The 24657-nt window shown below is 38.2% G+C and overlaps 1 long non-coding RNA gene across 1 annotated transcript; it reads right to left on the bottom strand.

The window, feature by feature from the left end:
• Positions 1–1259: 1259 nt before the first annotated feature.
• Positions 1260–2427, bottom strand: LOC130541408 (uncharacterized). Its single transcript, XR_008955459.1, has 2 exons — positions 2157–2427; positions 1260–1457 (listed from the first exon to the last, which is right to left on the bottom strand). It is a non-coding gene; the product is annotated as an uncharacterized LOC130541408 (long non-coding RNA).
• Between the last annotated feature and the right edge of the window lie 22230 nt (positions 2428–24657).

Raw genomic sequence — 24657 nt, 5'->3', positions numbered from 1 at the left:
AATAAAGGCATACAAATTAGAAACCAAAAAAAAAAAAAACTGTTTCTATTTGCAAATGAAATGATTACATAGAAAATCTGAAGGAACTTTTCTTAAAAAGTGGAGCTGGGGGTACAGTCCTAAAACTAATAAGTAAATTTACCCAGACCTCAACCTACAAGGTCAACATTTAAATATCAATAGTATTTCCATACACTAATAATAAACTATATTGGAAAGTGAAATTTTTAAAAAATATCATATAGAGCAGCTCCAAAAAACAAACAAAAAATTTTAACTAATACTTAAATATAAGTATTTTCTACCCCCCTCCCTAATGGGTATTATCAGGTCGTGGGTCTCCCCCCATTTTACTGTCATGAAACAGGATCCTCCACCCCTGCCAAGTCCTAGGTTATACTTTATACATAAATAAAATATGCAATTCTGATGCACACACTTGGTGATGGCAGAAATCTGTGGAAAGGAAGTTCATAGTTGGTTTGGCAGAACAAAAACACAAACTACAGACGGCAATAGATTCATGATTCAAGCCAATTAATTCAGAGGAAAGAGAATTTTAGAGTCATAGGTGACCACAAGAATGTAAGGACTCTGGTAACAGAAAATCTTGAAGTGGTGGCATTTGGATTTTCACATGGCATGAAATGAAGATTTGACAAAATTCTACATCTAGAGCAACCATCTGACTCAGCAATGACACCTATGTACTGCCACATTAATTAGGAGAACCTTCCAAATATGTCAAAGGGGATGCTGTCTCCTCCAGAACAAAAACAAAAAGATTTCTCTGGCTTCAGTTGTGTTTAGAGATTTTTTTTTTTTCTTTTTTTTTTTTTTTTGAGACGGAGTTTCGCTCTGTCATCCAGGCTGGAGGGCAGTGGCGCGATCTCGGCTCACTGCAAGCTCCGCCTCCCTGGTTCACGCCGTTCTCCTGCCTCAGCCTCCCAAGTAGCTGGGACTACAGGCGCCCGCCACCACGCCTGCTAATTTTTTGTATTTTTAGTAGAGACGGGGTTTCACCGTGTTAGCCAGGATGGTCTCGATATCCTGACCTGTGATCCGCCCGCCTCGGCCTTCCAAAGTGCTGAGATTACAGGCGTGAGCCACCAGGCCGGGCCTAGAGATTATTTTTATTCTCCTCTAGGTCTGTGGCCACTAACAACTAGCTAGTGGTTTTGGGAAATTTTCTGGTGCCAGTTTATTAATACTTTCTAAATAGTGAAGTCTTGATTAAAACAACTTTAAAAATACTTTTATTATTCATGTTCCACCAGGAAGCAAAATTTTATTTTTATGTCAATATGTGCCACTAGCATTAAAAGAAAGATTGTTGAGTTGGTTTGATTGATTGATTATTCCAAGGGGTGGTAATACTTCTGCGAGCAGTGGGAAGTATGTCCTGTGGATCCACCCTAATGAGGTTCTGTGAATGTGACTGTGACCCTTGCCTTGCTCTGCAATGGAGAAAAATAATCATTATTCAGAAAGAAAAAAATTACAAAACTTGCAATTGTATATTATGAAAAGTAATTGCAGCCTTTCTTGAACATTAAACAAAGGATACCCTTTTTAACACTTTTGAGTCAATGTTTTCTTTTCCTTCATTGGACAGCATGCATATGAGTAAAATAAGATCATGTAGGACATGGCAAATCTAATTAATATGGCTATACTCTCATCCGTCTATTTAATCTGTACAGCTATTTCATAATATAGGTTAATTTGCTAAATATAATATAACCTGTAATTTGTAAATCTATTGCCTAGAAATGAAAAGTGGTACCATATAAAGTGTGAATTAAGCAAAATGTATCTTTAATTCTATTCCACATTGCCTGTCTATGATTTTCCCCCACCCCCCATCCCCATATCCTTCATCTAGACCTGTACTATCCAATAATGGAGCCATTAGCCACATTTGGCTATTGACATTTTAATTTATATTAATTAAAATTAAATAAAATTTAAAGTTCCAGTTCCTCAGTCACACCAGCCACATTTCAAGTCCTCTATAGTCACATGTGGCTAATAACTACTATATTGAACAGCCCAGCTATAGAACATTTTCATCATTGCAGGAAGTGCTAATGGACAGAGTTGCTCCAGACTCTGAGTCCTTCTGCTATGCCGTCTCTGGCCAGGATTCTACCTACCCTGGGCACACCTTCCCAAGTGTCTTCAGATTTTTCTTCCTTCCACTAATCTTACCCTCATAACTTCCCTGAGCTTTCTCACGACGTCCCATAAAAAGCACAATTTTGTAATTCCTTCCTTGAGGACCTTTCTCTCAACTTAAATGACTTGATAAACTGGTTCATGCTTAGGCAATTTGTGAATGCTCAGAGTTCATGTGTTCTCTCTCCAAAATAACACATTGGTATTTTAGCTGAAAGCTTCTGGAGACATTATGCATTTACAGAAAGGGTTAACTCTCAAAGTGGTGGCTTTAGGCACCATGGTAGCCTAGAACCTTGGTGAACAAACCTTAGAATGCAAGTGCCTTTAGAGCACCTTTCAAATTACATTATCCTGGTGGCCTGTTCACCCACATTGGCCTTGGGTCACTATGCTGATTTGTCTCCTAGGAATGCCAGAATACCCCTCATTGTTACCACAGAGGCATAATATTTATGCATCTGACATGACGTTTATGAATAGTAGGTCAAAAGAAATATGTTTGTTTTTCTTGTAACTGTGAAAGTTGTTAGAGTTCAGGATAGGGTTTTGGTATCAGAATCCATTTACTCTGTTCATTCTGGGCTCCCTGCCAAAGTATCACACAAACAACAGTTACAAACAACAGTTAATAGCAAAATAAGAGATAATATAAGCCCCTTAGTAATAGCTTGACAAATGTTTCCTTCTCCCCCAGTATAATGCTTTGATCAAAACTGAACTAGAAAATGCAGCTTAGACCAAGAGACATGAAAAACAAACAAAAAGGCTTCTTACTCCCTAAGCAAGAGATGATTGGGTAAGCAGACAAACTCTAGTTTGCCCTGTGGTTCATTCACTGGGTTAGAAAGAGGCTGCTGTGCCTCAGGGGACAGCCCTCCCTTGCCTGCTTTCCACATACAACAAGAAAGACAAGAAATAATCCTTCTTCCTCAGAGGGCCCTGGCTCTCTTAACATGCTCAATAAAAAAGGTAAAGAAGAAAAAGAAGATAGCCAGGCCAGCCTCAGAAGAAAGTCAAGTGCTGTGTCCAGTGTTCCACATCTGGGCTCAGTTGGTTGCTTCCTCATGGTGTCATTTAACTTACTTTCTATATGTAGAAATTTTATATAACTAAGCTTCCATTTTTACAAGAAAAATATTCATATCAATGGCATCTCTCCAATGTTTTGTTTGCTTATTTGGGGATTGTAATTATTTTTTTGTTGTTCTTTGAAGTAATCCATGCACATAGTCCTCATAGTGAAGTAGTACTAAAAGGTTTGTTTTAAAAAGAAGCAGTCCCCTCTCCTCTCCCTACCCCTCCCGGAAGCTACACTTTCATCTCTTTTTAGCTATTCCTTCTGGTTGTCACTGAATATTACAATATTCTGGTACTTACTGAATATTATTTTTAAGGCATTTTGTTATGGAAAATTTCAAACACAAGCAAAAGTTAGAGAGCAGCATGATGAACCCACCCTATGTACTCATCACTTAGTTTCAGTTATTATCAACACATAGTCAATCCCATGTTATCTATACAGCTACCCATTTACTCACCAACCTCAAAGGTATTATTTTGAAGCAATACAAGACAGTATATCATTTTAACCAAGAATATACCATTCATTATATATCACTAAAGGAATAGGTCTTTTTTCAAATACATCTAATTCCAATTATCTCATAATTCTTCCTTACAGTTGGTTTATACAAATTAGTAGGCAAGATGCATTTTTTGCTACGTCATTTAAATCTCCTTTTTTTAAAAAAAAAAATCTATAGTCTTAGTTCTCAACTGGGGCAATTTTGTTCCCAGAAGACATTTAGCAATGTCTGGAGATGTTTTTCGTTGTCATAACTTGGTTGAGGAGAAAGGGGGAGAGTTTCAATGGCATGTAGTGCATAGGGGCAGGGATGCTGCTAAAAGCTCCAAAACACAGGACAGCCCCCAACAACAAAGAATCATCTGGCACAATATATATAACAGGATTCTATTCCCTGCCTCCTCCTCTTATTTCTTGAAGGAACCAGGTCATTTGACCCCTAGAGTTTATCACATTCTGGATTTTGCTGAAGGCTTCCCCGTTTTGCCTTGGAACATGTTTCTCATTCCCCATACTTCCCGTAAGTTATGAATAAAGACAGAACACATGAAAGTACTAAGCCAATAGAGAACATTGAAACATCAAAATTTCCGTGTGAAAATGTGAATCAAGTGGTTGAGTCATAGGAGGGCCTACGGGTTTTTTATTTTTATTTTTTTTTTGAGAGTTCATCCCTCTTGCTTTTGCAAGAACAAGGACATTGAGACCTGGGGAGGTAACAGGAGTTGGCTAAGTTCAAAATCAAATTTCCTGAGTCTGCCTCTTTGAAATTTGAGATATAGCTCTATTTTTTGAGAGATAAAGTCTTAATCTGATTAAGGTTTTATATTTTTGGCTAGAATATTTTGTAAGTGGTGATGTGTACTGGCAGTAGAAGGCATGGAATATCGGGTTGTCTTTTTTGCTAGCAGCCATTGATGATCCTGGCCTAAAGCCATTATTTCATTAGGATTTGCTCACCAATGTTTTAAATAGTTCATTTCTTCCTATTGAAATATTATTTAATGAAAATATCTTTACTTTTTTGACTATGAAGTTAATTAATGTGTAATTTTTAAATTTGTATTTAACAATATAAATACATGTTTAGTTTTTTTGGGATGGTAATACCAGCTCCTGAAATAACTGCTCTAAAACTTTGGCTTATATTTTTCCACGCTTTTTAGTTATATATACATATGTGCGAAGTGTGATTAGATAATACATGTAATATGACAATTTTGCCATTTTCATTTTTATTTAATAATATATAGGAAAAATATGCTCATGTCTACTACATGCATATCTACTATCTTCCTCTTTTTTTCCACATTATAAGATTCCATATATAAGAAATACCCAAGATAGGTAAATCCATTGTGACAAAATCAGATTAGTGGTTGTCCAAGACTGAAGTGGAGCAGAAGAGAAATGGCTGCTTAATGAATACAGGTTTCCTTTGGGGATGATAACAGTCAGCAGCACCAACTCACCACTATGTGAGTGTCTGTCTCAAAAGTGAGTCCTCCAGGCCCACTCCAGCTCATGCCACCAGGAGAAAAGACAGTTGTTCTAACTAAGTCCTACCAAATTTACGGATTCATGAGCAAATTTTTTTTTGTTGATTTAAGCCACTAAATTCAGAAGCATTTTGTTAGACAGCAATAAATAACTGCATTCCTCATTATTATTCTTTCCCAAATTTTATTTTCAACATTCTTCATATAAAATTTATTATCAATTTTGTCAGTGGTGGATTCTGATTGGCATTTTACTCAATATATAGATTATTTGTGGAGAAAGTTGATATCTTTATCATCTTTCCTCCAAAAAATACTGTATGTGTTTCTTCATATATTGTTTTGTATCTTTCATGTATGTTTCATAATGCTCTTTATAGAAATGTCTTCCTAGACACTTTTTAGTTTTTATTGCTATTGTAAATCTTGAATATTTTTGTACCAATTATACATAACTGAATAACAAACTCTAAAATTTAATGGTTTAAAACAATACCCATTTATTTGTTCAACATTTTGTTAATTGGACATTTGAACTAAGCTCAGCTAGGAAAAGGGCACTTTTTCTGGTCTAACCAGGGTCATTGATACAGATGTAGTCACCTGGTGGTTTCACTGGCAATGGATTTCCTAGCATGGCTTTACTCATATGTCTGGTGTTGGTGCTGGCTATTAGCTGATTAGTTTAGTGGGTATCAGCTGGTTAAGCTCATTTCTGCTTCGCATGGCCTTTTATCCTAGAGACTAGAGGATAGTACTGGACTCATCCAGAGGACTCTAGACTAGATACTGCAGTTCTTCACATCATGGAATAGTGTTTCAAAAGAACCAAAGTGAAAGCTGCAGCACCTCTTGAAACTGAGACTCAAAGCTACATAGCCTCAATTCCCACACATTGTGTTAGTCAAAGCAAGTCCAAAGCCAGCCCAGATTTATGAGAGTGTAGAAATCAATGCCACTGCTCATGAAAGGAGCTGAAAAGAATCTGTGGTTATCTTTAATATTCCACATTTATCCATCACATATATAATTTGCTATGTAAGAGAAAGTTTTTTATTTGTACATAGTAATCTTAAAATGTACCAATGAGTTGAGCTTCTTTTTACCTTGAATATTTTAATGTATAGTCTCTTGGCTATTCTATTCATAAAATCCTATCATTTGAAAATAATGATAGTTTTTTCTTCCTATCTATAATGAACATTTTTGTTTTATTTTCTTGCTTGTTGTATCGGCTAGAATCTCCAAAACTGGTGATAATGAAAATAGTTTCATCTTATTTCAGACACTAGAAAGAATATCTTTAGGTTTTAAATAGCTAATATAATTTTTAATATTGACTCCTAATAGGTTTCTTCTTTTTTCCAACCAAGGACATGAAATTCAATTAATCAAAACTCTTGGGTCATAATACCATTCTCATTATTGGACCACGAACAGCTCTTTTTTCTGTTTACTTTAAGGATGTTTCTTCTATTTTTACTTCACTAAGAGTTTAACAGTAGATATTGGACTAAATCAAATTCCTCTTCTACATCTACTAATATGATTTTCCTCCTTTAATCTATTATTAGATTACTTTTCATTGTGCTATGTCCCTGGACTAAATCTTACTTGGTCACTGGAATTATTAGTAGCATATTTATTTTTATTTTTATTTTTATTTTTATTTAGAGGGAGCCTTGCTCTGTTGCCCAGGCTGGAGTGCAGTGGCACGATCTCGGCTCACTGCAACCTCTGCCTCCTGGGTTCAAGCGATTCTCCTGCCTCAGCCTCCCAAGTAGCTGGGATTACAGGTACCCACCACCATGCCCAGCTAATTTTTGTATTTTGGTAGAGGTGGGGTTTCACTATGTAGGTCAAGCTGGTCTCAAACTCCTGACCTCAAATGATCCGCCCACCTCAGCCTCCCAAAATGCTGGGATTACAGGCGTGAGCCACAGCGCCCGGCCATAGCATATTATTTTATAACTGATTTGCATGTATTTGTTTAGGGTCTTTTTCCATTTATAATTTTGCATGAGATTTGTTGTCTTTTCATGAATGGAGTTTACATTGGTATTGTGATTTTTTTTTTGAAAGTTCATAGGATTTTGGGTCTGAAGACTGAGTTATAACCACTGTTCTTCTACTAATAAACTGGTCAAGTCACTTAACTTCTTCCTCCAATTGTAATAATGTCTACTTACCTATTTGACAAGTTATCACAAGAAACAGATGAGATAAAGTATATGAATGTTCTTTACAACATACAAGGCAAAACTGCTAGTTATTATTTCAGCAAGCAATAGTTCAAAATAACAATAGTTAGCATTACTGAATGCTTGCCAATACATGAGGTTTTGTGCTGTGGACTTTACATGAATCATCTTATTTAATCCTCTCAATAAACAATGAGACAGATACTCTTATTAGGTTAACAACCATAGGATTTAAAAAATTAATAATATGATTAAGGAATTTAATTGTTGAATTCTTAAGTCAGGTTATATCAATTAGAAGTCTGTCATCCTCTGTTTTCATTTCTTTCCTTCGTGACCTTCTCCTACAGTGTATAGGCTATGCTGTTTGCTCTTGCAAAACTACTCCTTATACTGCTTTGTGACTGGGAATCCTGGCTTGTATAGACAACATCAATGGATTTCCATGTTCTCTGACTCTGATTGGGCTCAGCTGATAGATATCACAAGCCACTGTACCTGTATTTTATGCTTAGGAAAAAATTCAAGAAGACAAGCTTGAATTTGTAGTATGTCCAAAAGCTACATAACCTACCTTTCTCATCTGTTCTATTTTTTTCCTGGTTTTCATTACTGCCCCTCTTTAAGCCTTACATCTTCAGAAATGTAGATAGGCATAGTTATGAAATTATGTTCTTTTTTAAAACTACATATCAAGGTGGGGTATGGTGGCTCACACTTGTAATCCCACCACTTTGGGAGGCCAAGGTGGGTGGATCACTTGAACCCAGGAGTTCGAGACCAGCCCTGGCAACATGGTGAAACCCTATCTCTACAAAAAATACAAAAATTAGCCAGACATAGTGGTGCACGACTGTGGTCCCAGCTACTCAGAGGGCTGAGGCAGGAGGATCATTTGAGCCCAGGAGGTCGAGCCTGCAGTGACCAGTGATCATGCCACTGCACTCCAGCTTAGGTAACAGAGCAAGAACTTGTCTCAAAAAAAAAGAAAAAGAAAAAAGAAAAAAAAGAAAAAACATATCAATATGAGCCTGGTTGTTTTTCATCACAGCATTGATTCTTAGATAATTACTTTTAAATTCTGAACTTCTCTGTAATTTTAGAGATATGGTGTAGCTCCAAATTAGATATTAAAGATCAAGTGCTTTGCTACCACAAGATGTATGGTGGATAGAATAAGGGGTAATAGTATACTATTGGGTTGGTGCAAATGTAATTGTGAATTTTTTTCCATTACTTTCAATGGCAAAAATCACAATTACTTTTGCACCAACCTAATATAATCTTCCCTGGCCAAGCCAAAGATTCTTTGTGACCTCGCATTTTTAGAAGGCACAGAAAAACCAGAGCATTTTCAGAGGAAAGGGATCCAACTGGCAAGAAAACGTACAAAGAATAATAGAAAGTTCTGCATGTGCTTAACCTGGAAGATAGAATTTTGAGGGGGAGCAGGAAAAGAGAGTTGACTTCAATCTTGAAAGGTGGCCACATTAGAAGGTAGTTATGTTTGTTCCATATGGCCATTGTGAGTATTATAGGAACCTTTTGGGTAATAAATAAAAAGTGACTGTTGTTAGCTCAATACAAGCATGGTTTGAGCTCAAGTCTAACATCACAGGAGTCAGATCTATCTAGTAAATTAAAGGGACATGTCCAAGTCCCATTTGCAAGAAAAATTAAGGAACTTCCTGGATGTCATTTCATTGTAAATAAAGAGGTCAGTGGGCACAAAGCTGTCAACCCAAACACAAAGCCTCCTTTAGCTAAGGGAGAGTGGACTCAGAAATGCATGGTGATGTCTCCTGATTTAGCCTCTTGATGAACTCATGACTGCATCTTCAGCAAGAGAGGTGGGGAGGTAGATGGGTTAGTGCCATAAATAATAACCAAAAGTACCATTTTCACTAGCAAGTCTACAAGACTTTGGGGCAAAGTGGCTCTGGGTTGAAGCCATACTGACTAAAAGTTATTTAAAAGGGAAATTTTTTTTTTCTACTGACTCACAACACAGGAAAAGAGCAACAGGACAAGAAACAAACAGAGGCTGCTTCATGGTAACTGAACATGACTCACTGAGCGCATGTGAAACATTCCCTGGATACACCTTAACAAGCTGGGAGTTGAAGGACATTTTAGGTATTATCAGGGGAGGTATGAAAAAACCAAACTCAGGTTACTTAAAGAGACTTATCCACCAGTGTGAAGTATCAAAACATGAAATAAGCGACCTAGAGGATACACTCTCGGGGTTAGGAGGAACATGTCTTCATATCTAGCCCAGCACTCCCATACAGTGGGCTCTTAATAAATATTTACTGAATGGAAATTTAACTTTTCTTTTTAAAATATTTTATTTTAATTTTTATGGGTACATAGTAGTTGTATATATTTACAGGAAACGTACTATTTTGATACAGGCATACAACGTGTAATAATCACATCAGGGTAAATGGAATATGTATCAACTCAAGCACTTATCCTTTCTTTGTATTACAAGCAAACCAACTGTACTCTTTCAGTTATTTATAAATGTACAATAAATTATTGTTGTCTATAGTCACCCGGTCTATGATCAAATACTGGATCTTATTTATTCTAAATATAATTTTGTACCCATTAAAAAATGTCCCCCCTCCACCACCTCCCTACTCCCCTACCTTCACCCCACCCTCACACTGTCCTTCCCAGCCTCTGGTAACCATCATTCTACTCTCTATCTCCATGAGTGTAACTGTTTTCATTTTCAGCAACCAAAACTGAGTGGGAACATGCGAAATTTATCTTTCTGTGCCCAACTTATTTCATTTAACATAATGATCTCCAGTTCCACTGATGTTGATGCAAATGACAGGATCTCATTCTTTTTCTTTTTCTTTCTTTTTTTTTTTTTTTTTTTTTTTTTTTTGAGATGGAGTCTCACTCTGTTGCCCAGGCTGGAGTGTGCAGTGGCGCAATCTTGACTCACTCCTGGGTTCATGCCATTCTCCTGCCTCAGCCTCTGGAGTAGCTGGGACTACAGGCACCCGCCATCACGCACGGCTAATTTTTTGTATTTTTTTTAGTAGAGACGGGGTTTCACTGTGTTATCCAGGATGGTCTCCATCTCCTGACCTCGCCTGTCTCAGCCTCCCAAAGTGCTGGGATTACAGGCATGAGCCACGGTACCCAGCCAATCTCATTCTTTTTAAAGCTAAATAGTACTCCATTGTGTAAATGTATCACATTTCCTTTATCTATTTTTCTGTTCATAGACACCTAGGTTGCTTCCAAATCTTGGCTATTGTGAATAATGCTGAAATAAATATAGCAGTGGAGATGTGACTTTAGTATACTGATTTCCTTTCTTTTGGGTGTATACCTAGCAGTAGGATTGCCTAATAATATGTTATCTCCATTTTTAGCTTTCTGAGAAACCTCCAAACTGTTCTCCATAGTGGTTGTACTAATTTACATTCTCACTAATAGCGTACCAGGGTTCCTGTTTCTCTGCATCCTCGTCAGTATTTGTTATTGCCTGTCTTTTGTATAAAAGCCATTTTAACAAGGATAAGATGATATCTCATTGCAGATTTCATTTGCATTTCTCTGATGATCAGTGATGTGCCTTTCATCAGTGCCTTTTCACATTCCTATTTGCCATTTGTATGTCTTCTTTTGAGAAATGTCTATTAAAATCTTTAGCCTATTTTTAAAATGGATTATTAGTTTTTTCCTATAGAGTTGTTTGTGCTCCTTCTATATTCTAGTTATTAATTCCTTGTCAGATGGATAGTTTGCAAATATTTTCTCCCATTCTGTGTGTTGTCTCTTCACTTTGTTGATTATTTTCTTTGCTGTTCAGAAGCTTTTTTTTTTTTTTTTTTTTTTTTTTGAGACGGAGTCTCGCTCTGTCGCCCAGGCTGGAGTGCAGTGGCGCGATCTCGGCTCACTGCAAGCTCCGCCTCCCGGGTTCACGCCATTCTCCTGCCTCAGCCTCCCGAGTAGCTGGGACTACAGGCGCCCGCTACCACGCCCGGCTAATTTTTTTTTTGTATTTTTAGTAGAGACAGGGTTTCACCGTGTTAGCCAGGATGGTCTCGATCTCCTGACCTCGTGATCCGCCCGCCTCGGCCTCCCAAAGTGCTGGGATTACAGGCGTGAGCCACCGCGCCCGACCTGTTCAGAAGCTTTTTAACTTGATGTGATTCCATTTGTCCACTTTTGCTTTGGTTGCCTGTGTTTGTGGGGTATCATTCAAGAAATCTGTGCCCAGTCCAATGTCCTGGAGAGTTTTCCCAAAGTTTTCTTTTCCTAGTTTCTTAGTTTGAAATTTTAGATTTAAGTCTTTATCCATTTTGATTTTATATTTGTGTGCAGCAAGAGATAGGGGTCTAGTTTCATTCTTCTGCATATGTCTAGTTTTCCAAGCACTGTTTATTGTAGATGTATGGATTTGTTTCTGGGTTCCCTGTTCTGCTTTATTGGTCTGTGTGTCTGTTTTTATGCCAATACCATGCTGTTTTGTTTACTCTAGTTTTGTTGTATAAATGGTCAGATAATGTGATTTCTTCAGTTTTGTTCTTTTCACTCAGGAGAGCGTTGGCTGTTCTGGGTCTTTTGTGGTTCCATATAAATTTTGGGATTTTTGTTTCTGTTTCTATGAAGAATGTCATTGGCATTTTGATAGAGATTGCACCGAATCTGTAGATTGCTTTGGGCAATATGAACACTTTAACAATGTTGATTCTTCCAATCCATGAACATGGAATATCTTTCCGTTTTTGTGTCCTCTTCAATTTCTTGCATCAATGTTTTACAGTTTTTATTGTAAGGATTTTTACTTCTTTAGTTAATTCCTAGCTATTTAATTTTATTTGTAGCTATTGTAAATGGGATTACTTTCTTGATTTCTTTTTCAGATGTTCACTGTTGGCATATAGAAATACTACTGATTTTGTACATTAATTTTTTATCCTGCAATGTTACTAAATTTATTTATCAGTTCTGATAATTTTTTGGTGGAGTATTTACATTTTTCCAAATAAAAGATTGTATCATCTGTAAACAAGGATAATTTGACTTCCTTTCCAATCTGGTGCCCTGTATTTTTTTCTCTTATCTGATTGCTCTAGCTAGAACTAACAGTACTATGTTGAATAACAATGGTAAAAGTGGGCATTCTTGTTGTGTTCCAGATCTTAGAGGAAGGACATGAAGTTTTTCCCCATTCAGTGTGATACTAGCTGTGAGTCTGTCATATATGGCTTTTCTGTGTTGAGGTATGTTCCTTCTATACCCAGTTTTTTTAGAGTTGTTTTTATGAAGGGATGTTGAATTTTATCAAATGCTTTTCAGCATTAGTTGAAATGATCATATGGTTTTTGTCCCTCATTCTGTTGATATGGTGTATCACATTGATTGATTTGCATATGTTGAACCACCCTGGCATCCCTGCTTTAAATGCTACTTGGTCATGATGAATAATCTTTTTCATATGGTGTTTAATTTGATTTGCTAGTATTTCATTGAGGATTTCTGCATCAATGTTCATCAGGGATAGTGGCCTGTAGTTTTCTCTTTTTGATGTGTTTTTGTCTGGTTTTGGTATCAGGGTAATATTGACCTCATAGAATGAGTTTGGAAGTATTCCCTCATCCTCTATTTTTCAGAATAGTTTAATTAGGGTTGGTATTAGTTCTTTTAATGTTTGCTAAATTTCCAGAGTAAAACCATACAGTCCCAGACTTTGCTAGGTGATATGATTTGGCTGTATCCTCACCCAAATCTCATCTTGAATTGTAGCTCCCATAATTGCTGTGTGTTGTTGGAGGGAACTGGTGGGGGAAAATTGCATCATAAGGGTGGTTTCCCACATGCTGCTTTCATGGTAGTGAACAAGTATCATGAGATCTGATCATTTTATAAGGAGTTCCCCCTTTTGCTTGGCTGTCATTCTCTCTTACCTGGTGCCATATAAGATGCCCCTTTGCTTTTCCTTTATAAATGACCAGTACCAATTTACTGTATTATTCTGTTCTCGTGCTGCTAATAAAGACATACTCAAGATTGGGTAATTTATAAAGGAAAGGTGTTTAAAGAATTCACAGTTCCACATGGCTGGGGAGACCTCAAAATCATGACAGAAGATGAAGGAAAAGCAAAGGGGCATCTTACATGGCACCAAGTAAATGTGGAAGCGAGTTTGGAACTGGATAACAGGCAGAGGTTGGAACATTTTGGAGGGCTTGGAAGAAGACAGGAAAATGTGGGAAAGTTTTAAACTTCATGGACACTTGCTAAATGGCTTTGACCAAAATGATATGGACAATGAAATCTAGGCTGAGATGGTCTCACATGGAGATAAGGAATTTGTTGGGAATTGAAGTAAAGGTGACTCTTGCTCTGTTTTAGCAAAGAGACTGGTGGCATTTTGCCCCTACCCTAGAGATGTGTGGAACTTTGAACTTGAGAAAGATGACTTAGGGTATCTGGTGGAAGAAACTTCTAAGCAGCAAAGCATTCAAGAGGTGATTTCAGTGCTGTTAAAATGCATTCAATTTTAAAAGGAAAACAGAGCATAAAAGTTCAGAAAATATGCAGCCTAATGATGTGATAGAAAAGAAAAACCCATTTTATAAAGAGAAATTCAAGCTGGTTTCGTGAGCTGGGCCCAAGCCTCTCTGCTGTATTCAGCCTAGGAACTTGCTGTCCTGCATCCCAGCCACTCTAGCCATGGCTGAAAGAGGCCAAGATATGGCTTGAGCAGTGGCTTCAGAGGGTGCAAGCCCCAAGCCTTGGCAGCTTTCATGTGATGTTGATCCTGATGATGCACATAAGAACTGAGGTTTAGAACCTCAGCTTTGATTTCAGAGGATGTATGGAAATGCCTGGATGTCCAGGCAGAAGTTTGCTGCAGGGGCAGAGCCCTCATGGAGAACCTCTGCTAGGGCAGTGTTGAAGGGAAATGTAGAGTTGAAGTCCCCACACATAGTTCCCACTGGGGCACTGCCTAGTGGAGCATTGGATCACCATCCACAAGACCCCAGAATGGTAGATCTACTCACAGCCTGCACCATGTGCCTGGAAAAGCCTCACTCAATGCCAGCCCATGAAAGCAGCCAGGAGGGAAGATGTACCTGCAAAGCCATAGGGATGGAGCTGCCCAAGACCATGGGAACCCATCTCTTGCATCATCAGCATGACCTACTTATAAGACATGGAGTCAATCATTTTGGAGCTTTAAGATTTGACTGACTTGTTGCATTTCAGACTTGCATGGGGCCTTTAGCTTCTTTGTTTTGGCCAATTTATCCCATTTGGAATGGGTATATTTATCCAGTTCCTGTACCCCCATTGTATCTAGGAAGTAACTAACTTGCTTTTGATTTTACAGGCTGATAGGTGGAAGGGACCTGCTTTGTCTCAGATGAGACTTTGAACTGTGGATTTTTGAGTTAATGCTGAAATGAATTAAGGATTTGGGGGGCTGTTGGGAATGCATGATTGGTTTTGAAATGTGAGGACTTGAGATTTTGGACAGGGCCAGGAGTGGAATGATATGGTTTGGCTGTGTTCCCACCCAAATCTCATCTTGAATTGTACCTCCCATAATTTCCACATGTCGTGGGAGGGACGTGTTGGGAGAGAATTGAATCATGGGGGCAGTTTCCCCCATACTGTTCTCGTGGTAGTGAATAAGTTTCATAAGATCTGATCGTTTTATAAGGGGATTCCCCTTTTGCTTGGCTCTCATTCTGTCTTGCCTGCTGCCATGTAAGATGTCCCTTTGCTCTTCCTTCATCTTTCACCATGATTGTGAGGCCTCTCCAGCCATGTAGAGCTGTGAGTCCACTAAGCCTCTTTCCTTTATAAATTACCTAGTCCTGGGTATGTCTTTATTAGCAGCATGAGAACAGACTAATACACTGGGGGACTTTTTATTACAACTTCAATCTCATTACTTGTTATTGGTCTGTTTGGGTTTTGGATTTTTTCCAAGTTCAAGATTGGTAGGCTGTATGTGTGTAGAAATTTATCCATTTCTTCTAGATTTTCCAATTTATTGTAAGTGGAGTGTTGAAGTTTCCAGCTATTATTGTATTGAGGGTCTCTCTCTCTTCAGCTCTAATAATATTTGCTTTATATATGTGAGTGTTCCAGTGTTAGGTGCATATATATTTATAGTTGTTGTATTCTCTTGCTGAATTGACCCTTTTATTATTATATAATGATCTTCTTTGTCTCTTGTTATAGTTTTTGTTCTGAAATCTATTTTGTCTGATCTAAGTATAGCTACTCCTACTCTTTTATAGGTTTCCATTTGCATGGAATATCTTTTTCCATCCCTTGTTTTCATTTTATATGTGTCTTTATTGAATCTTGTTTTGTTATCCATTCAGTCACTTTATGTATTTTGATTAGAGAGCTTAGTCCATTTATATGTAATGTTATTATTGATAAGTAAGTACTTACTCTTGCTATTTTGTTATTTTTTTATGGTTGTTCTATGATCTTATGTTCCTTCTTTTCTTCCTTCCTGTCTTCCTTTTAGTGATGGTGATTTTCTCTGGTGGTATGTTTTAATTTCTTGCTTTGTAATTTTTCTTTATCTGTTGTATGTTTTTTGATTTGAGGTTACCATGAGGCTTGTTGATAATATCTTACAACCCATTACTTTAAACCTGATACAACTTAATACTGATTGCTAAAGAAACAAAAAAGAAAGAGAAAACCAAAAAAAACTCTACACTTTAACTTTATCCCCCCACTTTTTAACTTTTTGTTGTTTCTATTTATATCTTATTGTACTATCTATGTTTTGAAAAGTTGTAGTTATTCTTTCTGGTTGGCTTATCTTTTAATCCTTCTACTCAAGATATGAGTAGTTTACACACCACATTTACAGTGTTATAATATTCTGTGTTTTTCTGTGTACTTACTATTACCAGTGAGTTTTGTACCTTCAGATGATTTCTTATTGCTTATTAAAGTCCTTTTCTTTCAGATCAAATAACTCTCCTTAACATTTCTCGTAGGACAGGTCTATTGTTGATGAAATCCCTCAGCTTCTGTTTGTCTGAGAAAGTCTTTATTTCTTCTTTATCTTTGAAGGATACCTTTAGTGGATATACTATTCTAAGAAACAAGTATTTTTTTTTCCTTCAGCACTTTAAATATGTCATGCCTCTCTTTCTTCACCTTTGAGGTTTCCACTGAGAAGTCCGCTGCCAGACATATTAGAGCTCCATTGTAGGTTACTTCTTTCTTTTCTATTGTTGTTTCTAGTATCCTTTCCTTGATCTTTTGAAGTTTGATTATTAAATATCTTGAGGACATCTAATTTGGGTTAAATCTGCTTGATGTTCTATAACCTTCTTGTACTTGAATATTCATTTATTTCTCTAGGTTTGGGAAGTTTTCTGTTATCATCCCTTTGAATAAACTTTCTACTCCTATCTCTCCGTGTCTCCTCTTTAAGGCCAATTACTCTTATATTTGCCCTTTTGAGGCCATCACTACTAGGATTGTGCTGGGTCAGACGCAAAGCCAGAAGACCATTGGATCTCACCCCAGGCCCATGGTAACCACTGTCTAGCTACCACCTATGTTTACTCAAGGCCCTGGGCTCTACAATCAGTAGTGGGGGAGCCAGTCAGGATTGTGTCCTTCCATTCAGGGTGGTGAGTTCCCCTTGGTCCCAGGTGGGTCCAGAGATACCATCTGGGAGCCAGGGACTAGAGTCAAAAACCATAATAATCTATCTAGTGCTCTAGCCTACTGTGGCTGAGCTGTCACCCAGGCCACAAGATCTTCCCATTCTTTCCTCCTAATACCAAAAGCATAAGAGTCCTTCCCCATGGCCACCACCACCTCAGGCCTGTGGTGAGTACTACCAAGCTACTGTTGATGTTCACTCAGGGCCCAAGGGCTCTTCAGTCAGCCTATGAGAATGCTGCCAGACTTAGGACTCCCCCTTCAGGGCAGTGGGCTCCACTCTGACCTAGGGCAGGTCTAGAAATGCCATCTAAGAGCCAAGGTATGAATTTGGGAACCCTAGGAGCCTAGTTGGTACTCTACCCCACTGTGGCTAAACTGGTACCTAAGCAACAAGACAAAGTCCTCTTTACTCTTTTCCCTTTCCTTTTCTCAGGTAAAAGGAGTCTCTCCCCATAGCCATCACAGCTGGAAAACAACCTGGGTCACATCTGAAGCCAGCACATCTGTGAGTTTCACCCAAGGTCTGCAGCAAATACTTCCTGACTTCCGCTGACTATTCAGTGCCCAAGGATGCTTTAGTAAACAGGTTACCACTGACCACACAGAAATACAAACTCAGAGACTACTAATATGCACACACTAATATGCACCTCTATGCACACAAACTAGAAAACCTAGAAGAGATGGATAAATTTCTGGACACACACACCCTCCTAAGACTGAACTAGAAAAAAAATTGATTCCCTGAGCAGACCAATAATAAGCTCTGAAACTGAATCAGTAATAAATAGCCTACCAACCAAAAAAGCCCAGAATCAGATGGATTCACAGCTGAATTCTACCAGATGTACAAAGAAGAGCCAGTACCATTACTACTGAAACTATTCAAAAAAATTGAGGAGGAGATACTCCTCCCCAACTCATTCCATGAGGCCAGCATCATCTTGGTACCAAAATCTGGTGAGACACTTGATACAAAAATCTGGCAAAAAAGAGAATTTCAGGCCAATACCTTTGATGAACATCGATGCAAAAATCCTGAATAAAATACTTGCAAACTGAATCCAGCAACACAATGAAAAGTTAATCCACCACTATCAAATAGGCTTTATTCCTGAGATGCAAGGTTGGTTCAACACATGTAAATCAATAAATGTAATTCATCACATAAACAGAACTAAAGGCAAAAACCACATGATTATCTCAACAGATGAAGAAAAAGCTTTTGATAAAATTCAACATCGCTTTATGTTAAAAACTCTCAATAAACTAGGTATTGAGGGAACCTCAAAATAACAAGAGCCATCTATGACAAACCCAAAGCCAACATCATATAGATTGGGCAAAAGCTGGAAGCATTATCCTTGAAATCCATCTCAAGACAAGAATGCCCTCTCTCACCACTCCTATTCAACATAATATTGGAAGTCCTGGCCAGAGCAATCAGGCAAGTGATTGGAAGAGAGAAAGTCAAACTATCCCTGTTTGCAGATGACATGATTCTATATCTATAAAACCCCATAGTCTCATCCCAAAAGCTCCTTCAACCTATAAACAACTTCGGCAAAGTTTTAGGATACAAAATCAATGTATGAAAATTACTAACATTCCTATACACCAACAACAGCCAAGTTGAGAGCCAAATCAGGAATTCAGTCTCATTCACAATTGCCACAAACAGGATAAAATACTTAGGAATACAGCTAACTGGGGAGGTAAAAGATCTCTACAATGAAAATTATAAAACACTGCTCAAAGAAATCAGAGATGACACAAACAAAAAGAAAAACATTCATGTTCATAGATACGTAGAATCAATACTGCTAAAATGGCCATACTTAGGGCAATCTGTAACTGCTCAAAGCAATTTACAGATTCAATGTTATTCCTATCGATCTACCAATGACATTCTTCACAGAATTAGAAAAAACTATTTTAAAATTTATATGGAGGCAAAAAAAGAGTTCAAGTAGCCAAGGCAATCCTAAGCAAAAAGAACAAAGCTGGGGGCATTACATTACCCAACTTCAAACTATGTTACAGGGCTACAGTAACCAAAACAGCATGATACTTGTACAAAAACAGACACATAAACCAGTGGAACAAAATAGAGCGCCCAGGAAAAAAAAGTCACACATCTACAACTATTTGATCTTTAACAAAGCTAACAAAGACAAGCATTGGGGAAAAACGTCTTTGTTTTTTGTTTTTGTTTGTTTTTAGACAGAATCTTGCTCTGTTACCCAGGCTGGAGTGCAGTGGCACAATCTTGGCTTTCTGCAACCTCCGCCTCCCATGTCCAAGCAATTCTCATGCCTCAGCCTCCCAAGAAGCTGGGATTACAGGGATGTGCCACCACACCCAGCTAATTTTTGTATTTTTAGTAGAGACAGGGTTTTGCTATGTTGGCCACGCTGGTCTCGAACTTCTGGCCTCAAGCAATCCACCTGCCTTGGCTTCCCAAAGTGCTGGGTTTACAGAAAGGACTTATTCAATAAGCAGTGCTGGGACGACTGGCTAGCCATATGCAGATGATAGAAACTGGACCCCTTCTTACACCATTCACGATGGATAAAAGACTTAAATGTAAAACCCAAAACTATAAAAACCTTGGAAGACAACCTAGGCAATACCATTCCAGACATAGGAACTGGCAAAGATTTCATGACAAGGATGCCAAAAGCAATCACTACAAAGGCAAAAATTGACAAGTGGGATCTAATTAAACTTAAGAGTTTCTGCAAGCAAAACTATCAACAGAGCAGACAGACAATCTACAGAATGGGAAAAAATTTTGTAAACTATGCATCTGACAAAGAACTAATATCCAGCATCTATAAGAAACTTAAATTTACAAGAAAAAAAATACACAACCCCATTAAAAAGTGAGCAAAGGACATGAACAGACACTTTTCTAATGAAGACTTTTATGTGGTCAACAAGCATATCGAAAAAAAACTCAATATCACTGATCATTAGAGAAATGCAAATCAAACCACCATGAGATACCATCTCATACCAGTCAGAATGGCTATTATTAAAGTCAAAAAATAGCAGATGCTGGTAAGGTTGGGCAGAAAAAGGAATGCTTTGACATTTTTGGTGGGGGTGTAAATTTGTTCAACCATTGTGGAAAGCAGTGTGATGATTCCTCAAAGAGCTAAAAACAGAACTACCCTTTGACACAGCAATCCCATTACTGGGTATATACCCAAAGGAATATAAATCATTCTACCATAAAGACACATGCACACGTATGTTCACTGCAGCACCCTTCACAATAGCAGAGACATGGAATCAACCTAAATGTCCATCAATGGCAGACTGGACAAAGAAAATATGGTATATACACACCATGGAATACTACTATGTAGCCATAAAAAAGAATGAGATCATGTCTGTTGCGGGAACATGGATGGAACCTGAGGCCACCATCCTTAGCAAACTAATGTAGGAAGAGAAAGCCAAATACCACATGTTCTCACTTATAAGTGGGAGCTAAATGATGAGAACACACGGATATAAAGAGGGGAACAAGAGAGTTTTGGGCCTACTTGAGGGTGGAGAGTGGGAGGAGGGAGAGGATCATAAAAATATCTATCTAGGCCGGGCACGGTGGCTCACACCTGTAATCCCAGCACTTTGGGAGGCTGAGACGGGCGGATCACAAGGTTAGGAGATCCAGACCATCCTGGCTAACAGGGTGAAACCCCGTTTCTACTAAAAATACAAAAAAATTAGCCAGGCATGGTGGCGGGCGCCTGTAGTTCCAGCTACTCGGGAGGCTGAGGCAGGAGAATGTCCTGAACCCGAGAGGTGGAGCTTGCAGTGGGCCGAGATCACACCACTGCACTCCACCTGGGTGACAGAGCAAGACTCGTCTCAAAAAAAAAAAAAAAATCTATATAGTACCTGGGTCACAAAGTAATCTGTACAACAAACCCCAATGACACAAGTTTACCTATGTTGGCAAACTGCACACGTACCACTGAATCTAAAATAAAAGTTTTTTTTAAAAAAAGAAGAATAAATAAGACCTAGTATTTGATACCACAATAGGGTGACTACAGTCTATCATAATTTAATTGTACACTTAAAATAACTAAAAGAGTATAATTAGATTATTTGTAACACAAAGGATAAATGCTTGAGTGGATAGATACCCCATTTTCCGTAATGTGATTATTATACATTGCATTCTGTATCATAAAATCTCATGTACCTTATAAATACATACACCTACTATGTACCCACAAAAAATTAAAAGTAAAAATAATTTAAATAATTTTTATATATTTTTTAAGTTTCAAGATCATGAAAGATAAGGAAAAACTGAGGAACTGTCACAGATTGGAAAAAATAAGGAGACACGACAACTTGTTTTTCAAGTTTCAATTTCAAAACAAATTGTTTTTCCTACTCTTACACACTTAACAGTCACCACACCACACAACATAACACAGAATACTTCTGACGGATTGGGAACAGGAGGTTCTCCATACTCCAAGCAATTCTCCAGGGAACAACAACTAAGTGTTGTAAAATTCAATTCAAATCTGACATTATCTGCCTGGAGTTAGAGTCAGATCCCACACACAATACTGCCCCCCAACTTCAGATGCCAGTAACAGGGTTGTCACCTATACTTCTTCCTGACTGGCTATAAATCAGGGTATCTATGATCCCCTTCTTAGGTTCAATTACTTTACCAGGATGGCCCACAGAACTCAAGAAAACACTTCCATTTACCAGTTTATTATATTAATAAAGGATATGATAAAGGATATAGGTGAACAGCCGATGGAAGAGATGCCTAGGACAACGTATGTGAGAAGGGGCTTGGACCTTCCATACCCTCTACAGGTACACCACCCTCCAGGTACCTCCATGAGTTCAGCAATCTGGAAGCTCCCCAAACCCTATCCTTTTGCAGTCACAGTGGTGGAGGAGGATTGTTCTTCTGCAAAGAAATTCTGTCAGCCAGTCCTAACATCCTAACATTATTCATTCCAAGAAGTGGATGATAGCAACGGTGTTTTCCCTAGAACTGTCTGAGTTGTGGTTGGGAGCTGTTCCTGACTGTGAGGCTCTTGACTGTCCTGCTTCCAAGCCTGGATTTTCGGCCCTCTTAAGATTTTGTAAACTATCGTCTATTGTGTAAGAAATCTTTGTCTGATTAAACTAGCTAGTGTAGATTTTGTAGTTGACAATTGAAAGCCTACCATTTATTTGCTGTGTGCTCTTGAATAAATCATCTCAACTCTCTGGGCTTCAGTTTTCACATCAAAAATAAACAAGATTACTACTTCCTTTGCATTAAGTATTTAAGTGATATTTAAATGACTTTATTCCCTTAATTTCAGTACCTGCCATAAAGTAGGTTCTCACGAAGTGTGAGGTATCATTTTAGAGGAAGAGATGACCTGCTATTCAAAATGCAGTCTGTGGACCAGTGGCTTTGGCATTACTTGAGAACTGGTTAGAAATACAGAATCAGCAGGCACTGTGGTTCATGCCTGTAATCCCAGCAACTGAGGAGACAGAGGCGGGAGGATAGCTTGGGCCTGGGAGTACAGAACTAGCCTGGGCAGCATGGCAAGATTCCATCTCTAAAGAAAAAATTTTTTGATTGGCCTGTGTGGTGACACATGCCTGCAACCCCAGCTATTTAGCACGCTAAGGTAAGAGGATCATTGAGCCCAGGGTTTTAAGGTTGTGGTGTGATTGCACCATTGCAATCCAGCCTGGGCAACAGAGCAAGACCCTGTCTCTAAAAAGAAAAAAAAATATATATATATATATATATATGCATACATGTATATATATGCATGCAGGATCTTAAGTCTTACTCCAGATCTAGCAAATCAGAATTTGCATTATGGAAAGACCCAAAGACCCCAGTGATTCCCATCCATTAAAGTTGGAGAGGCAGTGGTATAGGGTGGTCATTAACAGTCAGACTGCCTAGGTTCAGATCCTGCCTTTGCTGTCAACAAGCTGTGAGACTGGATCAGTCTTCAATGTTTCTCTACCTCGGTTTCTTTATTTGTGAACTGAAGATAATTGCAGTCAGCTCCTCATAGTGTTGTTATGAGGCTTGTGATAGGTGTAATAATAGTCTCCCACAAAATGTCCACATCCTAATCCCCAGAACCTGTGAAAAGTTTACATGGAAAAGGGGAATTAAAGTTGCAGATGGAATTAAGGTGACTAATCAATTGAAAATAGGAAGGCTATTCTGGATTATCCAGGTGAGCCCTCTATAACCACAAGAGTTAAAAGATGGAAGAGGATAGTAGAAGCATCAGCATCAGTAAGAGAGCAAGAGATTGGAAGATGCTAAGCTTCTGGCTTTGCAGATAGAGGAAGGGGTCACAGCTGAGGAATCCAGGCAGCTTCTAGAAACTGAAAAAGGCAAGGAATTGGATTCTCCTCTAGAAGTCCCAGAAGGCATCAGCCCTGCCTTGAGCCCCATGGGACTCATTTCAGGCTTCTGACTTCTGGAAGTGTAAGATAATAAAGCTGTGTTGTTTTAAGGGAAAGAAAAAAAATCCTGTTCTTTGGAGTTTTATGGAGGCTTCATTATATAGGCATGATTGATTAAATCATTGGTTATGGGTGATCAACTCCTCTTTGGCCCCTCTCCACTCTCCCTTCCCTGGAGGTCAGGGGAAGGGGCTGAAACTTCCAACTCTCTAATCACACGACTGGTTCCCTGGCAAAAAACCCCCATCTTGAGGCTATCCAGGAGTCCACAGTAATCACTCTTTTGTTGTTTCTATCATTCAGGAAATTACAAAACTCTTAGGGACTCTCTGTCAGAAACTGGAGTCAAACACCAAATAGTAGAAAAATGATTATCATAGCATCTTTGTCTGCAAAGAGTTTAGGGGCTCCCAAACTTCCTCTTATATTTTCTATTATTTCACAGCTAAATGCAATGCATAATCCTGGAACAGAAAAAAAATACATTAGTGGGAAAACTAGCAAAATCCAAATAAATCCTGTAATTTAGTTAATAGTAATTGAGTTCTAAGGTGAATTTCTTGGTTTCATAATTGTTCCATGGCCACATAAGATCTTAACAAAGAGAAGGAAAGTGAAGGGGATATGAGAACTCACTGAAATGTTTTTGCAACTCTTCTGTAAGTCTAACATGATCTCAAAATAAAGAAGTTTTTAAAAATGTGATGAGCACACCTCGGAATTTCTAGGACATCAGGAGTAGAACACTGGGTAAAATCAGTACACACTCACTAGTGTTAGGAAACAGTTTCAAAGGAAAACAGTTTCAAAAAATTCAGGGAAATGACAGACATGATCTCACATCCAGAGATCCTAAAGAGAAGGTGATTTAAGAAAAACAGTGGACTCCAATATAAACAGCAAAACAGAGGGATTTCTGAATCATCTTTCTGCCTCTCTGTTTCCCTCATAACCAATCAATCGTCTAATCCTATCAGTTCTACCTCCTAAATGCAGCTCATTTCTAACC

Source organism: Pan paniscus, chromosome 2 (genome assembly GCF_029289425.2).
Source record: "Pan paniscus chromosome 2, NHGRI_mPanPan1-v2.0_pri, whole genome shotgun sequence".
Lineage (NCBI taxonomy): Eukaryota > Metazoa > Chordata > Mammalia > Primates > Hominidae > Pan > Pan paniscus.
This window is presented reverse-complemented; position numbering and strand designations above follow the sequence as displayed.